This window comes from Monodelphis domestica, chromosome 1, assembly GCF_027887165.1.
Source record: "Monodelphis domestica isolate mMonDom1 chromosome 1, mMonDom1.pri, whole genome shotgun sequence".
NCBI classification, from domain to species: Eukaryota; Metazoa; Chordata; class Mammalia; order Didelphimorphia; family Didelphidae; genus Monodelphis; species Monodelphis domestica.
The window spans coordinates 550719472-550747056 of NC_077227.1; the positions used below are offsets into that span (position 1 = coordinate 550719472).

General features: G+C 36.1%; 1 protein-coding gene and 1 long non-coding RNA gene across 27 annotated transcripts in view; one reads left to right on the forward strand and one right to left on the reverse strand.

The window, feature by feature from the left end:
* Window positions 1–27585, forward strand: part of MYT1L (myelin transcription factor 1 like) — a 730943-nt gene that overhangs the window by 583840 nt on the left and 119518 nt on the right. The window lies entirely within an intron of this gene.
* LOC130456522 (uncharacterized) lies at window positions 13549–17260 on the reverse strand. Its single transcript, XR_008915520.1, has 2 exons — window positions 15736–17260; window positions 13549–14141 (listed from the first exon to the last, which is right to left on the reverse strand). It is a non-coding gene; the product is annotated as an uncharacterized LOC130456522 (long non-coding RNA).

Here is a 27585-nt window from a genome sequence, read left to right on the forward strand (position 1 = left end):
AGGATCCCTGTTCAAGGCGCTAGTGCCATAGAGCACCTGCTCATGTTCAGTGACTTCCTGAATTAGCACTTTCATCAGGAGACTCTTGGCGTTATCTTCATGGAATTTAACACCTGGAGGGTGTCCTCTCACTTAACCGCCTTAAAGTCTGTAGCATCATCCAAAGCAGTGCCTAATGGACGAAGTAGCTTTTAGAGTCTCAAAACGGACAGCGTTAGCAACATTTCGTTACTCAATTTGAATATACTTTAAGGCGGTTTTCTTTTTGGTTCTTTTTTTTTTTTATTGGTATGAAGCCATACTTCTCTATGTGGTCAAGTATCTGACCACATGATTGGTTGAATTTGGAACTTAACCAATACATCAGAACGTGGTGACTGTCTTTTGAATTTCTTGATGAGAAATACTGCAAATCATTTGGCATATCTCCAGCTCCATATAGGCCACCTGTAAACAAGAAACCTGAGATCTAGTATTGCTTCTTACTGATTAGTGTCACCAAATCCACACAAACCAGGAAATTTTTCCTTATATGTTTCCTTTTCATTGACTATCATTCATTGGCATGGTTGTGGCATTTTGATTGCCTAAAATTCCAAGAAAATTCACAACTTCTATTTCAGCATATTTAATGTTTCCTTCTTGCTTTTTTTTTCATCTTGGAGGGTAGATATAATGACCCACCTCACCCTCAACATCTTCGAGGGAAGCAGTTTTACTCCTAACACATCCCAAAATATTCTAGGAGTATCCCATTCCTTCCATCTTGTCTCTTTTTACAGATCATCATCGCCATATCTTCCAGAAGAGAATGTCCTTGTCTGAATTGGAAATAGCCCCAAAATGGTCATTTTTTCCCCTAGGACCTCTAATGAAAAAAATTAATCTCCTTGTCACTGAGCCTCTTCTGTAAATTTAAATTGCACTATGAAACCCCTTATTCCCTGCAACCATTCGTTTGTGTTAAAGACTTTTAAGAGCCAGAGACAAAAGAAAATCCTGTTTTTATACAAAGAAGAGGTCATTAAACAAATGACCATTTTATATCTGACAATGTTTCCCACTTAACAAAGGAAGCCATAGATACTGACAGTAATTTTAAGGCATGTTTCAATACTTGGCAGCCATCATCCCTTTTTTCATTCAAATCAGAAAGGTCTGTTGGACTTTCCCCAGGAGGTAGGAGACTGGAAATAATCACCACAATGATCCCAACTTTGCTGATCTCTCCAGGATGAACCATGTCTGTGTGACTGTCTGGTGGCAATACAGTTTAAGGATTTCTCAAAAGTTTTTCCTACAACAGGAGCTCTGCTGAGCAAGAGAGTGGAATGCATACTTTGTCCTCTGTTCTGGACAATGTTTGATCCTACACTTCTAAATTGTCATCTCTAAAGACATAGGAGAAATCAGGTCCCAGTTACTTGCAAAAAACTCTCTACATTTATGTATCTCATCACAAATGGAATTTATGTGGAATCTTCCTTTTGATATTTCCAAGTCTGAATGTTGGTGGTGGGTTGGGATCAGGACAATCTTGATAATGGACAAGATGATGGGATTTGCCAGCTAGCTCTTAAGCTTATCTCTTCCTTTTACCTAGTTTTTATCCTGAGTAAATACCAAAGGATGTTTATTTTGTGTCTTTCTGTGTACAAAATGTAAACTGGAAAAGTAACATATTAAAATGTGATATGCAAATACAATTTTTCAAAGTATGAAACTAGGGCTTTCTACTGTCATTCGCCCATCTGAGACCAGAAAGAACATCTTAAAAGAGTTGGGAAGCACCATATACCAAAGTTATGAAGCTTAAAAATGGCAAATAAGAATGACTCCAGTATAGTGAGTTTCCATGACTTGCAGATCCTTTCAAGTTGACACTTTGAGGTAGAATTAGTAGCTGCATTGAATTAGACTTAACACTGACCTACCTCACAGGGATGTTGTGAGGATTCATGCTTGTAACATTCTTTGAAACCCCAGATTAAAATAATAAAAATCCTTTAAGTTAAAGTGCTGTTGTTTGTGAGAACCCTGCCTAAAATCATTCTGAAGCTGAGCATCTTTCTGTGAAAGTTCATTTACTCAAATCCACCTGAAAGTAGCAACTTGAAAGAACTTGCAAATCAAATCCATCTAGTCTACTTCTCTAAATCCATATTAACTGAATCATGGTCATGTAGTCATCTCATATACAACCCTAAGTATTGAGTTATTTGAAAATTAATATATGACTCTTTGAATATTTTCTGTTGTCATCAAAGTTTAGAGCATATTCCTCCATTCATTTGTTCTTTTAACAAGTATGTATTGAGTATCTGTTATCTGTTAGGTGCTGAGGTTAATACATAAGTGATGAGGTAGCATGGCCCCTACCCACATGTAATTTAGTCTATCACAGAGAAAAGATATGCACAGAAAGAACTGTAGTACAAAGTATAATGTTTGTAAGGTGTCCTCCAAACAATGACCTATATCTTACAGTCCCATCATGTTTCCATGCCTAGAAGACCTCCTCACATTGCTTGGTCATTCCTCTGACTCCCATTACTCTAAAAAAATATGCAACAGGAAGTACAAATTTCTTTGTTAGGTCAGAAGTAAAGTTATACAGATATAAAAGGATATGGTTATTTTGACTCTAATGAGTTAAACTCAGTTCCGAGTTGATCTGAGAAATAAAATAATGATTGACCTTATCTTCTAAATTTTAGGTTTCTTAGCCCTAATTAGTTAATCTATGGTTTTTTTGGTATAACCAAAAAGGAAACTCATCCCATCAATACAGGTCAACATTTGCTCTACAATTTACAGTTTTAGAGAGTTGTCAGGGGCACGGGTACAGTCCCATTATTTCACATTTTTATTGTTTCAATTAGTGAGTTCAGTAATAAGTTTTGTTTTGTTTTGCAGAGAAAAATTATGATCCTTATTTAACACTTTGCCAAAGAAATGTCTGGCCATTAATAGAATCAACAACAACCACGGGAATAAATGGAGTCAGAAGTGCTATTTGCTTTCTTGGATTTTAAGAAAGAAATAAGTCTTTGGGCAACTGCCTTGCCCTGGCTGGCTTTAGAAGTGTATGGGGGACTTTTGCCTTGTCTTCTGAAAATCTTTCACTATGAGTTAAATCTAAATTTATTTTGTAGCAAACTTCAAACAGAAATATTAAAAATTAGAATTTAGGCAAAAATATTTCTTTTAACTAAGTGTTACTGAATTGTAGGCTCTATTGGAGGGGACCAAATTTCATAGGAGGTAAAACTAAAATGCTTACAACCAATGGATTTTATTAACCAAAATCTAAGAAAGCTCTAAATCATACTCCAGATAATATGGTTTCTATTGCTTGGTATACCCAAAACTCAACCAATTTCCTTTCACTTTAGTGGTTTAAAAACACTCTCTTCAATATATCCTGTAACCATTTCACAATTAACTTTATATTCACTTGGTACCTCTCCTCATTTCTTCAGATAACTATATTTCCTCATCTGAAGAAGTACTAGGGCCCTTTGTGTAAATCTAGCCTCTTCAGGGAAAGAAACTACTTTTCAGAGTCTACAAGCCTCTTGCCTTTTGTAATATAAACAGATGATGTCAAACTTCTAAAATGCTCCACTGAATTTCTTTTGCTACAATGGTCAAAAAAGGATTCCTATCTTAAACTAAAACCTCTCAGATACTAATAATGCATTAATTCTGTGACTGCTTTCTGAGCCAGAAGAGTCAATAGAGGACTTCTAGGATAAGGTAACATTATAGAATGGAGTTAAAGGGACCATTGGGATGTTAGCTTAGATCTCTGTGACTTTTCTCTGTTCAGTGTGCACTGCATTAAGCTCAGATTCCAAATTTTATTGTATACATCTGTGGATATAGCAAGTGGTTAGGGATACACTTTGATAAAGGAATTTGTTGAGCTTCTCATGTTGGGCTTTCAGAGCCAAGAGATCTTGGAAAGTGTCATCCTCTTTGTTTTTGAAATGGGAAATAAGGATGAATTAGAGTCTTTCAGAATGGAATCCTTTAGCATTTCTTGTTAACCTCTAAATGTTTCAAGTGTTCTCTCTCCTCAAAATTTCCTAGTGTACTTTGTCTCTATCTCTACTTTTTCTTTTACCTTTTACTATACTTACATTTCTTATACGTATACCCTATCTTTAATTTACTTATTGTTGGATATTTCTTATCTTCTCCTTTATCCTCCTCTTAGAAATAAAGATCCTCAAAGTCAATAACATGTAATTTTTCACCTTTGTCTCCTCCAGACTTAACCTGTTTCCTTGCACAGAGTGGGTGATGAATCAATGTTTCTTGAATTGTAAAAGGCTATAGAAATGGGAGCTATAATTATTTCCTCTGGGACAATTCTGTGCCCCACTCCTGCTACTTGAAAAAAACACAAGAGTGTTGGATTGGCATGCAACTTTGTGATAAGGGGATACGTTGGCACCCAACAACTAAGTGCCCTGGGAGTAACTCAAAAGTCATGCACATAGCACAAATCTTCACTGGTGGAAAACTGCTCACATTGTTCACTCACAGTCAGTGAAGAACACTTTGATTTGCTATGGTAATAATCTAGTTGTGACATTTGGAGATGATCACTTAGAATGGCTTTTGAAAATATGCCATAGCATTTTCAAAAAGAAGAAAAAAATCCAAATTGTCCACTGTAACAAAGGTATTTTTTGTCACAACAATAATGGCTGTGTCTTGCTTTAAACAAATGTGCTACATATAGTAAAATCTCATCTAAACAAATGTTCAGAAAATAGGTTAATGCAGTTAAAATTCAGTTTTCCTACTAAATGAGATTTACCCCCCCAAAAAAATCTCTTTTTAAAAAAATTCAATTCAGCAAATATTTATTGAACATCTACTCTGAGCAAAGCATTGTTCTAGGAAGTAAAGGATCATGGGATTAAAGTTAGAGCTCGAAGGGACCAAAGAGGCCAACTAGTTAAACTCTTTATTTTATAACTGAGGAAACAATCCCAAAGAGGTAACCAGTGGGATATTAAGTAAAATAAGGTACTGTCACTATCCTCAAAGTGTTTGCTGCTGTCCAAGACTCAAGGCAGATTCTTGTAATACAGGAGAGTCTTTTAAGAAAAAGAAGTTGGGGGAGAGCTCAGAAGGATCATGTCCTACTGTATATCACTTTTAGAGAATCTTTCTTGTAAAATGAATTTAATGATGCAAATTCAGCCTTTGATTAAGGATTCTGCAAGGCCTCTGGGTCCTCATTATGTAGAATAATTATCATTATCCAGGACTATAGAAAATGGAAGCTTTTCTTTTCTGTAAAATGAGGAGGTTGGACTTCATTTGACCTCTAAGACTCTTGCCAACCCAGCATTCTGTGAGGTGGGCACGTTGATCTACTGACCCTAGGATGTAAGCTAGAAGTTGATTTTGTTCATTTGTCATTTTGCTAGATCTCCATTATAAGCTCTCTACATGTTGTTTCCTCTTTCTCCTAATTTGGAAGATATCACTAAATTTTGATTAATTCCAAATTGCAGTTATATAGATTCTGATTAATGGATATTTACTACATCTAAAAGGCTAGATTCACCTTTCCTCTCCCCTGCCAAAAAAAAAAAAGATTAAAGAAGTAATAATTAATTTTTCAAATTGACCTTTAAAAATAGTTTGTGGATCTTATAAGTTTAGAAAATATTGAAAATTGTTATTAAATGTAATTGGGAAAATAAAATATTTAAATTTAAAAAACAAAAACACACAAAAAAAGTTTGTAAATTTTTCCATATCATGGGGATCTAACTTGCAAAATATAAAGCCCACAATTTTTTAAGAATAACAGATTTATCCCACAAAGTGGCACGTACAGTATTAATGCTTAAGTAATTCACATATACTTCAGAGTTCTAGTTACTGCAAATAAAATTGGGGGAGAGAATGATGAATGTGATTTTTATCTAAATCTAAGGAAAGGTATTGTAGAAAATAACATTATTATTTATCCAAAAGCACAAACCACTAAGAAAAGAATTTATATCTGTTTGGGTTTTTTTTTTGAGGGAATTGCCACTCTTGCCATTTTCAGAATAACAAGGAAGTCTCTGAAACTTCTAGTGTGGCTATTTAAAAACTCTATCCTAGGATATATTGTATAGCTTTTACAAATAGCATTAAATATGACTAAACATTTAATTGGCATATTTTGATTTTTTTTCTTTTCACGTAGACAGAAAAGAATTGATCAGGTCCTACTTATTTCACTTCCATCTGCTTTTGTACATCCACATATCTGTTACCTAGTTGGTATGTTTTAAAGGAAACCAGAAATCCTTTCAAGAAATTAACTGGAATGGCTTAGGTTCTTAGGATTGCACTGTTTGTTGACCAAGGGAAAACATTCTCAGAAATGAAGTAAACTGCGCACGAATGTGGCATAAACCTAATGAATATTTACACAAGTTGAAATGCATTGTCCAACTATGGAAAGTCCTTTTCCAAAATTAAGAATTAACATCGATATTCATATCCTATGCGAGTCAAGTAAATAACTAACTACATTTTCTTTCTTTTATCTAACTTTAAATGCTCAATTTCTGTTCAAATGATGGATTTGCACAGCAAAATAAGAATACCCATTTTGAAAATCTAGGCTTAATAATGCTTTTCAAAAATAAAGGATTACAGCAAATGTTTTTATTGATATTTATAATCATCTTTTTTAATGAAAACCAAATCAAACATGACTATCTGCAGAAGGCAAACAATTTGTCATTCACAAACATGATAAATAACATTTTATCATGTTTTAAAGAAGATTACTATCTCAACACCTTTGCCATCAGTTGTTATGGTCAAATAATTTTGCATAGTCATCCTCTAGTCTAAAAGAGTAATTATTCATTGTATTAAAAAGACATTAAACTAGTTGTGACATTCTTTACCTTTAAAATGTCATATTTACTGTCTCACCAACTTAACTAATTTGTTCTCTACATTAATAATTCTAGTATTGAGCCACTTAAAAAGTAGTTTTAAAACAAGTATAATTGCATGCTTATATCTGAAGACATGGAAAAATCATGAATTTTGAAAATGGCAAACTTGCTTTGCTGGGGAGCCAGCCCAAGAGAATGGAGGGATGCTACCTTGGCATACTGTATTCCTTCAAAATAAAACTATAATATTGATTTTAGAAAGTGACACAGCACAAGACACAATGGGCAAAGAATCAGGGACATATTTTTAACCCAAAAGTCTAACCATGATTCATCTTCCATGCATATGAACATCACAGATAATTTGTTGAGGTGTTGCAAAAACAGAAAAACAAAAACAATTTACTAGCAGTTGTAAAATTATATTGAATAGAATATTTAGCAATTTTTTCCTTAATCCCCTTGTTGAAATTATGTAGACTGATCTTTGCATCTCAGTGTCCTAGGATAGAAAGATGGAACCTTATAGAGGTAAACTGCCCCATCTATAAAAGGAAGGAAGGAAAGTGCAGCTGGGTCGCTCAATGGATTGAGAGCCAAGCCTGAAGGCAGGAGGTCCTGGATTCAAATTTATTTAGCTGTGTGACCCTGGGCAAGTCACTTAACCTAGCTCTTTGCCTAGCCCTTACCACTCTTCTGCTTTGTTAGTTGATTCTAAGACAGAAGGAAGGAAGGAAGGAAGGAAGGAAGGAAGGAAGGAAGGAAGGAAGGAAGGAAGGAAGGAAGGAAGGAAGGAAGGAAGGAAGGAAGGAAGGAAGGAAGGAAGGAAGGAAGGAAGGAAGGAAGGAAGGAAGGAAGGAAGGAAGGAAGGAAGGAAAAGAGAAAGAAGGAGAGAGATCAGAAGTTTAGGGGAGAGTAGGCAAAAAAAGGGAAGGAAAAGGAAATGAATGGAATAGAATATATTACTACTCGGTTTTGAAATATTTATGTATATCTATATACCTATGTATGCAAATATATTTATATATACAAAAGGAGAAATTATCTTTTATCCACAATTCAAAATCTGTAGTTTTGCTAGAGTTAGGCTTCTAAGCATCCATGCATCCATTCATTTCCTTTCATAAAGTCATTTAATTTTTTTAAATATGAGATCTCTTCATATATCAAATCTAATTAAATCTGGCCTGTCCTTAATTATTGGGAATTCTGGGCCCCATTTTCATCTTGCTCTCTGCTCCTCTGGGGTAGTTCTGAGAAATGACCTCCCATTAACTTCAAGGGAACTCCATGCTTGTCTCAGCTCCCTGGGGTGAAGAGTTAGATGAGAAACAGGCCCTGGGTGATTGAAATGTCTGACCAGTAAAGATTAGGTTACATCAGCTTTTAATTGTAAATTTGAGGTTTTAATCTAGTAAACACTTAACTAATTTATAGTCCCCTAGAGCACAATGAACAAAATTGAAAATAAAGTAGATGTTCCCTTTGGGAAATTATTGACAAGGATTTTGGAGGGGGGGGTAGTGGTCTTGGTTGTTGTTTTCCTATTGCAATTTCAAGAGCAGGGATGATCCATAGCATTATCTGCCTTGCAGTGCATCAATTTTCTACAAATTGGTTCAGGCAGACAGAAGAGGCCAAAGTGGAAAGGCAATGCTGTACCTTCCTGCACAGAATATCCTTTATATCAAAATAGAAAGGCTTTCAAGGTATCAAAGCTAAAGGAGGAGGATAAAAGGAAGTCAAGTTTCCACCTGGCCTTATTATTTATTGGTGGGTTGGTTTCATCATTTTTAAATTATTTCAGAGATTGATTTGAGTAGGAATATCAGTTTATTGATTAAGCTAGCATTATAATAAATAAAGTGATAGATCAGGAGCCCCCTCAAATGACCAAAAACCCCAAAAGTCCTTCAGGCAGATCTTAAAATTGACTTTTAGGAGGTCCCTAGCTTGAATATCCCAAAACATCTCTAATTAGTAAATAAATAATTAGGAGATGGTCCTCAAATTATACACACTACTCCATGTGATGAAGGTCACCTAGGAGGGAAGAGAATCCTTTCTTCACTTTCTATTAAACAAATTTTAAGGGAATTTTAAGTTAAAAGGGGAAATTCCTAAAGCCAAAGAAAATGAAAAAAAAATCAGTTTCTGACCCAGAATTCAGACACAGGAATTAACAAAAAACTCTCTGTAATCCATGACCCTTAAGTAGAAATTAATATAATACATGAAAAATAAATTCTCACAGTTTGTTTGTTACCAACTATGTCTTCAAGTCTCTCAATAAAATAGCCTTTTATAGAAGGAGAAACATCATATCATTTTCATCGTCATTAAATTGCCTTCTAATGAAAAACATGTGTTCATGATGAGACTTTTTCTAGACTATATTAAAAAAAACCAATACCTAGCTACTTAATTAATTAGTCCTGTCTCTGACTCACACTAGCTATGAGATCATAGGTATTTTATTTAACCTCTTAATACCCCCAGGCAACTCTCTGTGCTTATAAATTTCAGTTGAGTTATAGATCTGTATCAGTAAGAAGGAAAGAAACAAGGATTGATTATGGCCTGATCTGTAGCCACCAGAGTGCTAAGGACTAATAAATCTGTGAGGTAGATACTATTAGTATCCTTACTTTATAGTTGGGGAACCTGACGCTAAGAGAGGTTAAATGACTTTTCCTGGGTCATATAACTAGTATCTGAAGACAGATTTGAACTCACATCTTCCTGACTTCAAACCCAGTACTCTAGCCATGGTATTAGCTACCTGCTTCCAGAAAAGATTTGTTATACTATGAATTCCTCAAACTGATGAAATCATAATTCTGGGTAATAATGATAATAAAAATTTTAATGATAAAGTTGGGTTATCTTTGAGTTTAAGAAATAGGTATTTGTTGCACATCCTGCCAAAAAAAGAAAAGATGAAATTATCTTTATAAAAGGAGTAATTTGTTTTAAAAAATTAACTGCATGTATATTATTAATATCCATATTCATCTAAAATAGACATGGAAATTTAAATATTTTAAATTAGTTAATTTTATTAAATTAGTAATTAGTAAGATTTTAAAATTTAAATTAGTAAATTTTAAAATGTTTTTAACCATCTTTAAAACTTCTGACATCACTATACTTCAGAAGTATGGTACTAAGTTTCTGTGTCCCTTAAAACACCTTGATTTTTTAAAAGCATTCTATTTTCTTCACTTAATACAATTTGTAAGTAATACTACACTTTGTAAATAAAATTTGTTTCACAGTGCTCCTGATTTTAGGATTTTTGGTAAGAGTATTCCAAGTGGAGTAGGGGAGAGGTGACAGAGAGGACAAATTCTTGAATCAACAATTTGTAGGAACACGTGGTATAAATGCAAACCACTAGGAACAATGGCTTTAAAATGAAAAGTCCTGCACTCTAATCCTAGTTCTGATATCTGTGTGACTTTTAGTGAAAAATGCCTTAACTTCCTCATCTGTAAAATAAGGGAGTTAGATTCAATGATCTCAAAGGCCCCTTCCAGTTCTAAATTATATTATCCTAGATTCTTATACTAAGAAAAAAATGGTGAAACATAAAAATGAGTTTCATCTTTAGAATGAAAGGCTTAATCAGTATTTAGCAGTGAAAAGAAGCTTAAAGGTCTAGTTCAGTGATGGCAAACCTTTTAGGGATGGAGTGCCAGACCTCACCCTCATCCTACCCCCAATACAAGTGCAGTGCTGGTCCCCACCATAGCAGACTGTGTCCCTCTCCCCATAGAGTGTTAGGTGTACCCTGCCCCCACTTACCTGGGGGGTGGGAATAACTCCCATTGGGTTACTGGCCAGGGGGGTAAGTGAAGTGAGGAATGTTCTCAATGAGTGTAGAGGGAGGGAGGGGAGTGGCCCTAGCACTCTGCTCTCCTCCAGCTCTGCCAACTGTGAGCTGCCCATCTTACCCCCTGTGCCCTCCCATTGGTTGCTGAGCAGAGGGGCTGGAGATGTGAAAAAATGTCATCATTTGTGGTAGAGAGGCGGAGGGGAGCAGCTCTGCTGAGTCCCTCTGCCTTTCTAGTAACAAACTTTGGGGGTGGGGGAGCACAGCCATGTGCCCAGAGAGAGCTCTCTGTGTGCCATCTTTGGTCCCCATTCCATGGGGTCGCCATCACTGGTCTAGTTCATGCTCCTTACTTTACAGTGAGGTAAAGGAGAAGCATAGACATTATGACTTAATTAAAGTCACCCAAAAAGAAACAAACAAGTAACCATCAAACATTCCTATCTTTTCTGACTCTAAATGCAGTTTCTGTTATGCTTACTGCTTCCAATCTATAGATTAGATTGATTAACATCACTAAGAACTAGGTTTTTTTTCTTTTTATCTCATCTTGGCAGTTAGAATTATTCAATAGCAAATTCAGTAGAACGTCATTTATTATTATTATGATTGTTATCATTATTATTTTAAACCTTTACCTTCTGTCTTAAAATCAATATAGGTATTGGCTCCAAAGCAGAAGAGTGGTAATGGCTAGACAGTTACAGTTAAGGGATTTGTTCAGTGTCACACAACTAGGAAGTTCCTGATCCAGATTTGAACTCAGGACTTCCTATCTCCAGGCCTGGCTCCTTATCCACTGTGCCACCCAGCTGCCCAGAAACATCATTTATGAAGCACCTTTTCCATGCACTGTCTGGTGCTAGGCACTGGGGATTCAAAAATGAAAAACAATATAATCCCTTTTGTCTAGAAGCTCACAACCTAGTGTCATGATAAAATCATATACACAAATAACTACTGCAAGACATAATTTCATAAGTTTAAAAGAAACATCAATGGGTAGTGTAATGAGAAATTTAAAGAATAGGTTTTCATATGAAATGAACTGGGAGTACTTCAAGGAGGCGGTAGTTTAGAAAGAAGTAGTAAAGGTTCCTTTTAAACATGAGGATCCATGGCTCAATGGATTGAAAGTCAGACGTAGGGATAGGAGGTTCTGGGTTCAAATCTGGCCTCAGACATTTCCCAGCTGTGCGACCCTGGGCAAGTCACTAGATCCCCATTGCCTAGCCCTTACCACTCTTCTGCCTTAGAACCATTACACAGTATTGATTCTAAGAGGGAAGGGAAGGGTTTTAAATAAATAAATAGATAGATAAATGAATGAATGAATGGATGAATGAATAAATAAATAGATAAATTAATGAATAAAGAAAAGAATAAATGAATGAATAAATGAACATAAGGATTTGGTTTGAGTAAAATTGCAGAGACAAAAAGGGGAAAATGTACCGGGATTGTGAGTGGCACATTTCATAACATACAACCATGAAGTACATCAAAACAAAGAGTACTGGATAAAGATGGAAGAGTAGGTTGGACTGAGGGTTATAGGAAGCTTTGAATAACATAAGAATGTAAGAGAAGACTCTGAAGGTTTTTGAGTAAAAGAGTGAAGGTTTGGAATTGAGCTGCTTCATCAAGTAACAATGAGAAGATGGTTTGGATAGATGAAGGCCAGTTAAGAGGTTTTCACAATAGTTCATGTAAGAGCTAACAAAAGCCAAAACCAGGGTGATTAGTGGCAAAAGTCAAAAACAGCTGATTCATCTTCAGAACTATATTGAGTTGGGAACTGATGAGATGGAGAGAGAGAAGGTGAGAATCAAAATCATAATTAAAGGTTCAAGCATAGGAGAATGAGGAGAATAATGGTGCTGTCAACAGAAATATGCAGTTAATGGGATAGTAGAGATTTGAGTTTGGGGAAATGAGAAAAGAATGCTATTCTGAACATATCAGATTTTAGATGCCAGATGAGACATCAGATATTACAAGCTAATAATGACAAGCTAATAGCTAATTGGAAATACAAGATAGAGATCTGAAGTGAGATTGTGGATGGAAATTTTTGAGCCATCTTCCTAGATATGATCATTGAAGCCATTGGCCTAGATGAAATTACCAAGAAGAAAGAGAGCCAAGGATAGTCAGTCTTCTTGCGGGCCATCTACATAGTGGACAGAAAGAGTATAAAGATTTGGCCCAAAAGACAGAAAGCATGGCTAGAAAAGCAAGAGAAAGTAGGATAAGGTGCTGTCATAGAAAATAATTGCATTGGGGGTGGGATACATTGTCACATGCTGCAAAGATATCAGGTAGGATGATTTGTCTTTAAAGGCCATTGGATTTGTTGATAAGACCAGTAGTAACCTTGAGGGAAATTATTTCAGTAGAATGGAGGAAAGTGAAAGGAGCTGAAGAGTGATTGGTAGTAAAAAAGTGGAAGCAGGAAATAGAGACTACTCTTTTTAGAAGTTGGACAGTTAGAGGTTAGTGTGATCAAGGGAATGTTAGAGATGATATAACCATTTGACAGAACTAATTAAAATCCAAAGAGATTAAATGAATTACATATGGTCTCATATTCAATATATCAGAAACAGAACCCGAACCCAGATCTGACTGCCCAGCTCTCTATTATCCCTTGACACTTCTCCTAGACAGTGTTAGACCCAACTTTTCCAGAATAAAAAAATAGACCTAATTTGACTTCTTTCTATAATTCTTTTATTTTTCTTTGACGCTATAACTCTTTAGATTAATATATAATGTGAATAGAGGAATTTTTGTTATTTTATTAATAATAGCTCCAATTTCCATAGAGCTTTAATTTTTCAAAAGCACTCTTCTCCCAAGTACCTTCCAAGAAAGGTAGCACAAATGTTATCTCCTTTCTTAAGTTGAAGAAACAAACCCAGAGCATCTACAAGAGGGGACTTATCCAAGGTCATATAGCTGGTCAGTATCAGAGTTGCATTCTCAACCCAGGCATTCTGTGAAGTCCAGAACCCTTTCTATTACACCCTCCTGCTCCTCACTTCCTACATAAAACAGGCAAAGACCAAAGATTGACCTTTAACCATTTGCTTCATCTGTGGTCCTTCCATTAAACCCATTTTGACAAAATTGTATTGGATACTTTCCAGTGAGGAGTGAGATTTGTGTTGACTATCACAGTTTCACCATTCCCTTCACTTCCCTTCTGGATACCGGAGTAGGATCTAATGGAACCTGGAATCTATGGCAGTCTTTCACAGTATTACCTATTGTGACAGTAATACCTTCCCTGTCTGTGATGCTTTACAATACAGCAGTTTGATATCCGTTGTTGAGGACCATAGCTCTGGGTGATGAGTTAGTGTCATGTCCTGTAGGGTAGGAAAAGAATTAATATGGTATTGGGGAAGGAGTGATAACTTTCTGGCATACCCCAAGGTATTATTTCAATTCAACAGACATTAATTAAAAGCCTACTGTGAACAAGGCTGATGCTTCAGAGGGTGTGGGGGATACAAAAATAAAAAAACAGAAACAGCTCCTGCTCTCAAGGAGCATAGAGTCTTTATAAATGTCAGTTGTTATTACTCAGAACTTCTAGGGGATCTGGGCTCTCATTGGTGTCAAAAGCTCCTTCCAGTGATGTACCTCTCAGCCAACTATGCCTGTTTTTTCTTTGCAGCCGTTGGGCCAAAGGACTAGCTTTAAAACTGTAAGGACCTTGGAGGTCATTGAGTCCAATAGCTTCTCACATTTTAAAAATTAAGAAACCAAGGTAGATGGAAGTTAAGTGACTTGGCCATGGTCACACAGCTAGTAAGGATCAAAGAGAGGACTATCAGGTCTTCTTGATTCCATCAGGGCACCTAGCTTATGCATGATCCTTAGAGAAATTTGCCAAATGAGGCATATGCATTGTTCTGGGGCCCTTCCTTGATTCCTCTTGACATTTGGAGGGCATAACCCAGGAGTTTTTTATTAGGTCAGATTTTTTTTGAGCCCCATTAAATTGCAACACACATTTATTGTATCCTGCAATATCCTCATATTTCAAAGCAAAATGAAGAACCAAAGCTAGGTCTCCTGACTCCTGGACCAGTGCTTTTTCTTCTCTACCATCAGTGGATGAAACATTTCCCTCAGAACCCAGGAAAGTGTTTTCAGGTCTTCCAAGGCATTATTACCCTGGCATCCATTTAGAAATGACAATAATGTGAATGTACTGATAGCAAATGAATTAGACTTTACTGAAAATTGCTTTCTTGGGTTTTAATTATCCACTTTGAGATGAGGAATACTGGTGTAAAAAAGCAAGGGGTGTCATTGCTCCAAGGCTTATTGTGACTTAGCTTCTCTTCCTCCTCTCATTTCTTACCTGTTTCCCTATCCACTGAGGAGCTGTTAAAATATTTAATGTGTCCACTTCACCAGTGATTGGCTCTAGCAGAAGACAAGATACAGGAAGAAGGAGGGGAATGAGCTTCCATAGGAATCTTGGGGAAAATGAGATTTTCAAAAGCATGTGGAGTAAAAGCACTGAGAGACTGTACCTCAGCTCTTAATTTAGTGCCCAGCCCATAGTAGGCACTTACTAAAAAACTAGTTGACCTACTGGTCAAAAAATAAGACTCAGAGATAGGCTTGCATTATTATTGGCATAAAGGGGAGAAATCTGGGAGGTTGCATGCTTTGTTCCACAGCTAATTAGAAAAATAACCAGCACTAAATCCCAGGCTTCCTGCCTCCTGGCCCCAGTACTCTTTCTCTTAAAAACATGCCACATGATATTTAAGAATAAACTCACCATGTAGAAAGCATTCAAATTAAAACCATAAAGTGAAACACGTAATGATTTGCCTTTGAGAAAGAAGCCATCTATAAAAATATACATGGTTTGCAGGAAGGAAGATTAGAGCAATTCCATGACTTAAATCTTTACTTAGAGAAAATTTATCTTAGATGTACCTGTACATTGTCATTTTTTTCTTGTGGGATCAGGATGTTCCCATTTGTCCCAATAAAGTTCTCACTGGGGTATAGTTTGGTGTAACCTTCAGGTAATGAGCCTCCTCACACTTAACTAGTTCATAGACAACAGGCCATATAGGTTGCCAGGCTCAGTTGTGTGCTGGCAGATTGGTCATATAGTGAATATAGCACAGGACCTGGAGTCATGAAAGGATTGAGTTCCAGTCTTGTGAGATGCTGTGTGACTCTGGGCAAGTCACCCCCCTTCTCAGATTCAGTTTCCTTATCTGCAAAAGGATAACAATAGCAACTATATCATAGGGTTATTATGAGGATCCAAAGGAATAAAACACATAAAGTGTTTTGTTAAACTGTAAAGCACTATATAAATGCTAGCTATTATTATCATTATTATCATTGTAAGATCTCTCAGAACTTGCATTCTAGCAGCATAGCTTTGAAGACCCCAGCTCATTTTCACACTGTGAGGAGACACACTGGAGCAGAGCTGGAAGGAAGCTTGGAAGACCTTGGAAGTAATGTGGTACTTTGGAAAGAGTGCTGGACTTGGTGTCCAAACCTGATTAAAATTGCATCTAGCGGCTTACAATCTGTTTTTCTATTTGTAAGGAATGAGGGCCATGGACTAGAAGACTTCTAAGGTCCTATCCAGGATAAATCTATGATCTTATGATCATCTGTTCCTAGGGTTCTGAATCTAAGAAGTATGAACTTTATTTTTCTTAAATAATTTAATCCTTACATTTGAATATAGTTGGTTCCCTTTAATTCTTTGTATTTTAAAACACATTCTGAAGAGTCCATAACCTTGACCAGACTGTCAAGGGGGTCCATGGTGCAAAAAAAGGTTAAGAACCTCTGTTCTAGTCCAACCCCTTCATTTGAGAAGCTCAGGCTCTCAAAGAAGAAAGTGATTTGCTCAAGGACAGACAGCTAATGAGTGTGTCAGATCAGGAACTTGAATCCAAGTTATCCTACAGGATTGTGTAATTCTCCTAACATCTGTTTGTAATTTTTATTCTCCATTTTATAGTGGTGCTTAATATAAATTGAAAAAAACAAGGCAAGAGGTCAGAATGTTGCCCACTCCTTGTCGTCTTTATTCTTTCTCAACTTTAGAAGACCTTCCAAAGTCATACCCTGCCCCTCCCAAAGATTCATCTGACAGCTATTGCAGGAACTAACAGAAAGGCTTTTTTAGCTCTGTGCTAAAAATCCTCCTCCACTAGGGCATCCAAAGGAAGCTGGGGAATACTACAGCCAAATTACCATAGCAACATACTCCCTTGTTTTGTACCTCTCCCTCCCAGGGCCTCCACCAGCCCTCATCCTCTCTCCCCTCCCCAATCCCCTTGCAGTCTTAGTGCCACAGGGTAAATACATCCTCCTTTCCTACAGAAGTCTTTATGGAGAGTATCCCTCCAGAGATTTCTGGCACCTGCTCTCTCTTCTGTAAGGCAAGGAACTGAGCTCAAAGAGACTTGCTCCAAGCACATGCTAATAAAATGAGAACAGGAAAAAAATGATTAAATGAAATAAATTAATAGCTCCGGGCTCTCATCCACCAAAACACTTCCCAATTAGGAAGGTTTTAATTTTTTATTTTCATATTATCTTCTTTTTTATAAGAAATCTATTCCTATTCTTCCTTTGTGTGTATTACCTTATATTTTAAGAATGGATATGTATGTATACATACATATATAATATTATTTTATATATACATGCATGTATATAATATTATATACATGTTATCTAGATATGCATGTATATGTTTATATTGTATGTACAAATATGTATATTATCTAGATATATTCATATTATGCTTGCATGTATAGCTGCATGTGTGTATTTTTCACTCTTAAATATATATATTCCTCAAATAAGCAGATAGGTTTTTTGGTATCCCTCAGTAAAAGTCTATATCTGGTCAGAAACTCAAGACTTCCTTCTTACTTTCAAAGTTATTTCCTTTAAAAATAATGATTCTATCCTGCCTCTCCTCAAGGGTGCATTAAATAATATATAAATTGTTAATATTTTCATTTTCCCAGAACAAATGAAATTATAAATAGGTATAGATATGTAGCAGTCCCCATAATTTATGTTTTTATTTAACTCATTTTTCCATATACTTTATGATGGAGAATAATTAAAACAATAAAGATAAAGTTTTTACATTAATATTTATATATGATTGCATGGGCCTATCTAGAGTCAACCCATACATATTTGCTGAGTAAAATGTGCTGGATACTGGGGGTGGTAGAGTGTTGAAAAGTAGATAACCCTGTTTCTGCCTTCCTCCTCCTAATAGTTTAGTTGGGAAGATCCAAGCTTCACACATCCTTTAAAAAAGTGGAAGACCATGAATGATCACTGACAAATCAGTGACCTGGAGTGGCATTCAGAGGAAGGAGAGATCATTTACTCTTAGGGGAGTTAAGTATGGTGAGATTTGAGCTGGACCTTGAAGCATGGGTTGATTTTTGATAGATGAAGAGGAAGAAAAGAAGGCACTCAAGACAAAGAAGAATAAGGGTAAAAAATGAAAAAGGCCGCAGGAACACATAGAATTATTGTAAATAAGCATGTGCATGGCTTCTCTAAAGGATACTAAAAAATTAAGTAAGCTATTATTTTAAATTCCTCATTGATCATTTTACAAAAGGTTGTAAAAAGAGCACAACTTGGGATTCCAGAATATATGATCTGTTGTATTTCATTCACTGTTATTCCTTACTTTTCTTCTTTTCTTCCTTGACAAGTTGTCAAGAAAATTCCTTTTATTCAATGACTTATTACCTTTTCCCTACTGTGAACCAGATCTCAGCAGCCTATATCTTTTTTTTTAAACCCTTACCTTTCATCTTGAAGTCAATACTGTGTATTGGCTACAAGGCAGAAGAGTGGTAAGGGCTAGGCAATGGGGGTTAAGTGACTTGCCCAGGGTCACATAGCTGGGAAGTGTCTGAGGCCAGATTTTAACCTGGGACCTCCCATCTCTAGGCCTGGCTCTCAATCCACTGAGCTACCCTGCTGCCCCCTCAGCAGCCTATATCTTGTCAGATTCCTTTTAGCTATAACTGGAGCCAACTCTGGGCAAAGTGATGAAGGGATGGTTGTCTTTCAGTATCTTCCCATGACTTATTTTCTTTTCCCTCGTTGCTCTCTCTTTTGAAAAAATCCTTACCTTCTGTCTTAGAATCTATAGTAAATATCAATTTCAAGGCAGAAGAGTGGTAAGGGTTAGGCAATTGGGATTAAGTGACTTGTCCAGGGACAACAAAAGTCTGACGCCAGATTTAAACCAAGGACCTCTTGTCTCCCATCCTGGTTCTCTATCCACTGAGCCACCTAGTTGACCCCCTTTCTCTCTATACACTCATATTATTTTAAGGGAAAAGTTTTTTTTAAATGTCACTTAATAGCTGATACTTTTCAGGATTTTTACTTGTCCCTAATGCCTTTCTTCACCAAACCATTACCCAAAAATCCAGCTCAACAACTCTCACCCGAGTGCTCTACACTAATTATTTTACTGGTAAACCAAATGTAAAATGAGCCTCTACACATTAGATAATTCTCCAGAATATGATCTGTGATCTCAGTAATGTGGGTATTTCATCTGTCAGGGCAGATTGTAGCCCATTCACATACTTTCTCATGTTCTCCTATATATCCTCTGTAGAGTATGTATTCTACATGTTAGATTTTTTTTTATTTTTTTCATTAGTATTTATGGGTCGGGGTGATCCATAAATAATAATATCTCCTTTTTATATAAACATTTTAACAGTGCAATCTCTTTGCAGTCTCTCTTCTTTGAAAATCACTCTTTATAATCTGATCCAGCTCCTTATTTCAGTCATTTATTAGTGTCCAGGTCATAAGATTTTCTCTCATTTCTCCAAGAGTTCAGTACATGACTCATACCCTTCTTCTTTTCCTCTTTCCCCACTGCCTCCTACCTTTGCACTTACACTTGAGGAACTTTAACATGTCTGGCGATACACCATGTAATTGCCCTACACCTCCAAGTCATCAACCTTCTAAACACCCATGAATTCTGTCTTCACTTTAGACCCACAAGGAGATGGACATATATCCTTGATATGCCACCTCTATGATCCAAAATCATTTCTACATGTTCTATTATCTGCAATCTCTATCCCCCACTTTCTTTCCTACCACTTACAGTGATGCCCAAGCTTTCACATCCTCATAAAACCTTAACCTGACCCTGCATCCTCAAGTCGTCAGCCCATATCTCTTCTCTCTTTCACAACCAGACACCCAGAAATGGATACCTACACCAGAGGTATCCAACTTGAGACTGGCCACATGGGGCTGAAAAACTATGTTCATCTAAAACAAGATTGAGATGCAACTGGGAAATGTTTAATTTTTTAAAATGCAATAAAATATCAATAATGATAGTTTGTGGTTTTCTAAGTCAATATGTCACCAGCAGCAGTAAATTTTTATTTGCGTTTGACAATGCTGCTCTCCCAACACTGCACTAAACAGCTATCCCTAACATTAGCAACTAGTTCTGCAATGTTAAATCCAATGGTATTTTCTCAGTCCACATTCTACTTGATCTTTCTGCAACTTTTAACTTTGTCAGCTACCTCCTCTTCCTGACACTTTTGCCTCCCTTGGTTTGCAATCAGTTTGACAACTCCCTAAGTCTTCTTTTCTGGATTATTGTTGTCCTCCTGCCCTTCACATATGGGCATCCCTCAACATTCTGTCCTGAGTCCTCTTATCTTTTTCCCCTCTTTATTCTTTCTTTGGTAATCTTATTAGCTCTTTTGAGTCCAAAATTCTTTATATTACCAAGTCTATAGATCCAATCACAATGGTTTTCCTGTCCTCTTTTCCCAACTGTCTGCAGTGCATTTCCATCTGGATTCTCTATCAGCATCTCAAAAAATAAGAAATCTAAAAAGGATCACATTATATTTCCCCAAAGACCCATCCCTTTCCAAAACTTACTTCTTTTGAAGTTAACACCCAGATTTACAATTTATGGTTATTACTGACTCTCACTCTACACCTTATCAGTTGCAGTCTTATCATTGATAGCCTTACATTCATCCCCTTTTCTTCATTCCTCTGTCCATTCAAGCCATCACCATCTCTCACCTATAATAGTTTCCTAATTGATCTCATCGCTTTGTACCTCTTCCAAGTCATGCTCTTTACAACTGCTATACTGATATTGTTCAAACATAGAACTAATCAAGTCATCCTCCTAGAGCAAATGTTCTTTGGTTCCCTGTTGCCTCTATTTGAATAAAAAATTTGAAATCATCACTCCAGCATTTAAAGCCTACCTCTCTTAAAATTTTTTGACATTTTATTTTTGTATTATAAACAGTTCTAGATCAAGACTCCTTGAAAGACCAATTGTAACAAAGTAAATCAATTAATTAGAAGCAGGTCAGTGATGGAGTAGATAGAATGCTAGGCCTATAGTCAAACACATTCATCCTGAGTTCAAATCCGGCCTCAGAAACTTACTAGCTGTGTGATCTTGGGCAAGTCACTTAACACTGTTGCCTCAGTTCCCTCATCTCTAAAATGAGCTGGAGAAGGAAATGACAGATCATTATAGTATCTCTACCAACAAAACCCAAATGGAATTACGAGTGGGACACAACTGAAAAAAATCACTAAATAACAAATCAATTTAGTCAAATTAGCAATATAGTTAGATCATCTGAAAGTGACTGAAACTTCCCTAGGCCCTCTTTTTTTTAAGTTTCTTTATTAATAGAAATCTATTTTCTCTACCTTTCACCCCACTGGGTAAAAATAGAGAAGAAAAACAAATTAATTGTAACAGATAATCATAGTGAAACAACACGAATTCCCTCACTATGTTCAAAAATATTTATGTCTAACTTTGCACTCCAAATCCATCACCTCCCTGTCAGGAGATAGATAGCATATTTCATCATCAGAATTCCAAAATCATGGATGAACATTGTACTGATCATAATTCTTACTGCTATCAATGTTGTTTGACTTGAGAATATTTTTAATTGTATAAATTGTTCTGGTTCTGTTTTACTTCACTAGGCATTACTACATATAAGTTTTTCCATGTCTTTTTTAAATCATCTATTCCCTCATTTCTTAAAGCATGATAATATTCTTCCACATTTATATACCACCACTTATTCAGCCATTCATCAATTGATGGGTATCCCTTTAGTTTCTAGTTTAGTTTTTAGGGGTTTTTTGCTATCACACAAAGAAACTGCCATAAATATTTTGGTACATGTAGGACCCTTTTATCTCCTTTCTTTCTTTAGTGTAGGTCTACTAGAGGAATAGGTGGGTTAAAGAGCATAATAATAATATGAAATAATGGTAATTTGGAGCATTTTTCATGTAACTATTAATAGCTTGAATTTCTTCCCATGAGAATTGCCTATTCATATCCGTAAGCCATTTTTGAATTGGGGAATAGCTCTTAGTCTTATAAATTTGAATCAATTCCTTATATTTCATGGAATTGAAACCTTCATCAAAGAAATATGCTGCAAAGATTTCTTTTCTCTGTGAATTATTTCCCATTTAATCTTACCTTTCCATTTTTTTATTTTCTATCTCCATTTATATTCCTTATATCAATCTGCCCTGCAAGCTACTCCCTATGAACAATATTCTATCTACTGTCTCTATGACTCTGGAAAGATGATCCTCCACAACTGGAATGAATTCCTCCGCCTATTCCCCTACATAGAATTTTTAGCTTTCTTAAGGCATTTAAGGTATCACCTCCCAAAAGACCTATCCATCTTCCTGCCCTACACACAAATCTACATCCATTAGCATTCTCTTCCTCATATAATTGCTTTATGTCATTTTTATATATTTTGTTGGATTAGTAAAAGTTGTATGTATTCTAATGCTCCCTACCCCAAGAGAAGGTAAGCTACTTGAAAGCTTTCCCTTTTTCATTTTGGCCTGACAATACATTGAACATAGTAGACATTTAATAAATATTTATTGAGTTGAACTGAATTTAATTAAAAGTTCATAAATTTCTTTCCTTACAACAAGTCTCATAATGTAATAAATAAGCCTCATAAGGTTAGTAGTACAATAATTCTCATCAGGGAAACTGAGTCTCAAAAAACTTAAGAGAAACCTGTCTAGGAGCACATACAGCTAGGAAGTTTGGGGGCTCAAAATCCAAGTCATCCATATCCAAAATGAATGTTCTTTTTACTATACCAGCTGTGTCATATGCTAAATCATATGTTAAATATATATTAAGTGCTTCCTTTGAGATAAGCATTTGAAATGAAAAGAAAAGCAAAAAACAGATGCTGCCCTCAAAGAGCTCACAGTCTAATAGGAGAGACAACATGCACACAACTATGTCCATATTAGATATATGAGTAAATTGTAGGTGATCAAAAAAAGAAGGCTCTGGCTTTAAATGGAATGGGAAAGACTTCATATTGTTGAGATTTTAGCTGAGACTCAAAGGAAGCCAAGGAAGTTTAGAGATGAAAAAAGGAGGAAGAGAATACCTGGCAAAGAGGGCAGCCCCATGAAAATATGATCAGGACATGTTTTGTGAGAATAGAAAAGGGGCCAGCTTCACTGAATTGTAACGTATGTGGAGGGAATGAGGTAAAAGAAGACAGCAAAATTTAAAATAGGACAGATTGTAAAGGACTTTAAAAGCTAAAACACAATCTGAAATTTTTATATTTTATCTTAGGGGTAGAGTGACCTAATTAGAACTGTACTGGGAAGATCACTTTGATAACTGTATAGATGATGAACTGAAACAGGGAAATACAAGAGGCAGAGAGACCATCCTGCAGATTACTGGGATAACACAAAGTTGGTCATAGTGTCAGATGAAAGAAGGGGATGTACATGAGAGATGTTGTAAGGTAGAATAGATAATACTTGACAGTATATTGAATATGGCATTTTAGGGAAACTGAGCTTTAGAGTATGACATCTAGATTATGAACCCTCTAAGCTAATAAGGAAATTAGGCAGAGGGGAAATTTTTCAAACAGGGGAAAATAATGAGCTCCATTATTTTGGAATATAGGAAGTGTCTGAGGCCGATTAGAACCCAGGACCTTCTGCCCTTGGCCTAGCTCTCAATCTCCTGTGCCACCTGGATGTCCCTCATTATTTAATAGATTTTAATATGTCTGTGGAACATTCAGTTTGTCTTAGGTTTAATGTTGTGTGGCAGGGGAAGATGATCACTACCAAGGACACAAATAAAATTTACCTGATTCTAATCTATGTGGATGGTGATTTCCTCCTTTTGTTTTTTGTTTTTCCTGATTCAGTCTGTTTCCCAAAGATGGCTTTTTATTCTAAACATCCTAGATTCCTCACACTTCATATTCCTCTAACAGAAGCTCACTGATGACTCAGCATCTCTTTACAAATTCTATGCTTACATTGTAGATTGCTGGTGAAAAGATTAGAAAGTGACCTCTCTAGTTTTCCCATAGCAGTCACTTTAGGGGTAAGCCGAGAGGCTAAGCAGCCAGTTCTCTGGTTCATTCCATACTTCTGTATCCCCAAATATATTGCCTCTGAGTCTGAACAGAGAACCAGGAATCCCTCAGATCTGAAGAAAGGCAAACTTGGATGGCATGGAATCACTCTCTATAAATATTTAAGGATTAAGGATAGCTATGTGGAAGAATTTTAGACTTTTTCTACTTCACCCCAGGTCAGAATTAACAAGAGGAAATTGTACAAAAACAGATTTTAACTCTGGGTAAAGAAAAACTTCCTAATAATGAGTTGTTCAAAAATTTTATGGATTACCCTAATGGATAAAGCAGCCATCACTTGAGGTTTTCTCATATTTCCTTCCTGCCTCCTTTTATTCTTCCCTTTCTTCCTTTTCCATTCATCTATTTGGTTGATTACTCACCATTTTAGTCTCTTTCCCAAATAGGATACTTTTTTCATTCAGTTTAGAAAAGAAATCTATCTCAGTTGATATGGTTCCTCTAGTGTGCAATCTACTTTTCTTTTTGGTTGCCCTGACTTCCAAGCTAAAGTAGACTAACAGTTCTTATTGTTTGTCAAACTTCTTAGTTACCAGAATGTGCATTTTTACTTCTAATAATTATCCAAAGTCATTGAAATTTTGAAACTCCACATCTCAAATTTTTTTAATCTTTGATTTTGAACCCTTAAAATATCTCATGTGGGTGGAGGAGAATTGACCCAAAATCACTGCTATGAATCAACTTATTAAAATGATAGTGTTAGTCATAAAAGATTAAAGTGGTAAAGAAACCATTGTTTCAATCTCATTTGAACTCCATTAAAAAATAATTCCAAAACAGTATTCTTATATATCTGGGGGAAGAGATCAGAAGAGTAAAGAAGTGCAAAACTAATTTGTTCGATTTTTTCAAGTAAGAATCATCTTCTGCAGAAGGGACTTACCTAAACCTTTTTTTTTTTTTGGCTCATTTCACATCCCTGCCATACCTTTAGGACACATTTTAGATGGAAAAATGAAAACCAGTAAATAAATTTTGATGAAATTTGTAAGGATGTTTCTTGAATTATAGAATACTACAACAATTTCTATCTTTCCTCACTTGATTTTGGCTCCTCTTCACTATTTTAAGAGATAGAAACTTTTATTTAAAAGAAGCTTCAGCTTCTTACATTGAAATTTGTCATCTATATAGAAGGACCCAGGGGGTAAATTATATTGTTAAAGGCAATGATTAAGACAGAGAAGAATGTCATTAAAAGAAGAATTAAGAATTACCGAGAAAAAGAAGAAATAAGTATGGTATGAGAGAATGAAACCTGGACTCAGAATTAGGAGACTTGACTTCTCCCAGACACTAACTATGTGACCTTGGACAAATAATTTGACTTAACTAAGTATCAGTTTCCTTATCTGTTAAATAAGGGTTCTAGCTCTAAAAGCCACTCAAATAATATGGGGAAAGGACCTCTATTTAAAGCAGGTTTAGAAGTTAGGCAAAAGGCATCAGGAAGCACAAGAAAGTAGCATGTAATAAAAACAATGGTAATAGTAAGTAGCAGAGGTAAAATTCAAGGAGAGGAAAACAAATAGAGATATACAAATAGAGAGCAAATATGGCCAGGAAACATGTATGAAAGAACATTTAAGGAGAAAATATATATGGCTGGAGGAATTCACACACTCAATACTGGCCAGTTGCTATTTTCTCTGGTGATGCCATTGGATACGATTCTCTCTCCTGTTCTCTTTTTTCTCCTGTCCTACTGCATGTTAACCATCTTTACTTTCTGCCAGCTGTATTATTTGAGTTGCTCTCTTTTTAGGTATCTCTACTTTGCTGCTCTCTGCTTAGTATCTCTGCCACTACTGTTCTCTGCTATCTTTTACTGATTTATTGGCACTCTCATCTCTGCTCCAATAGCGAGAAGAGTTTGCCAGCAGCACTTAGCACAGTGCTTGGCACATAGTAGGCACTTAATAATTGGTTGTTATGCATTTCACAGTGCCAAAAACCATCTTTACTTCTTTAATGATTGAAAACTAAGCAAATGATACAGCCAGCTAACTATAAAAGCCCTTAGGTATTAATAAGTCTTGTATTTTGAATTTCTTGCCCTCTTTCTAGGTTTAGGAACTTCAGCCCCAGCCTTCTATATGAAATGAGATTAGAAAACTCCTTCTCACTCCCATCATAACCTTGTTTATTAGTCTGAGGCCCTGTAAATCACCCCTGGGGACTCCATTTAGAAAAAGTACAGAACTGCTATATGAACCCAAGGTGACCATCTCTATGAATGCATTTTTTTGCCAAGCAAATCAACTTGGTCCAAGATGAAAAAATGGCAAGTGTATGCAGGGGAGCTGGTGATCTCTTCTAGCTCCTTCATTTTATATTTCTACCTTTGTTATCATTCCTATCAGCAAAAACAGTCTGTCTTCTGACTCTACCATTTTGGAATAGGGCCTGTATCTGAGGTACACAGACTCTCTCATTAAGTTCTTTGGGAGCAGGAGCTGTGTTCTGTATCTTTCCCAGTTCCTAACATAGGTGTAATGGGGTCTTTTTCACAGGGCTCTGCATGACAAATTTGTTGACTTGAAGTGAAATACCAGAAAAATTCTATTAAATATGGGTGTATATTAGGGGCTGCTAGGTGGACACTTCCTAGATATGTAATAATAATCATGGGCAAGTCACTTAACCACAAAGATCTTACCCTTACCACTCTTCTGCCTTGGAACCAATACTTAATATCAATCTAAATGAGAAGGTAAGGGTTTTTTAAAAAAAAAGTATGAGTATATACCTAAGTTTCCATTTTACTTTGCTTTGAAAAAAATTAGAACCAAATGTTTTGATTTAATTTCTTTGATTTTTTTCTTCAGAGCATAATTAATATTTAATGGGCAAAAAAGGCGTAATGGCTATACCCATTGGCCATTTTCCCTAAAAAGCCCAAAAGACCTAAATTCTCATAGAATCCATAGCTAGGGTCCTTGGGTGTTTGGGAAGAGGGAAAGGCAAAGGGGTGGGAGAAAAAGAAAAGGTGAGCCAAAGAGAAAGGGAAAGGACTTAGTAAGGATTTATTAGGTGCCAGATGTGGAAGCAGGAAAGAAATGGTTTGACTGAGCATGGTACTCCCTCAAATGGATGTTTCATGGAACAGACCAACCTCGTATTAATTTTGTGAATTGATTAAAGGTATCTACCCCTCAGACCTCTGAGCTTCACCCCTGTGGTGAGAAAAATCAATTTCAACATGTACATAAAAAGTTGGTTTTGTTGTTGTTGTTGTTTT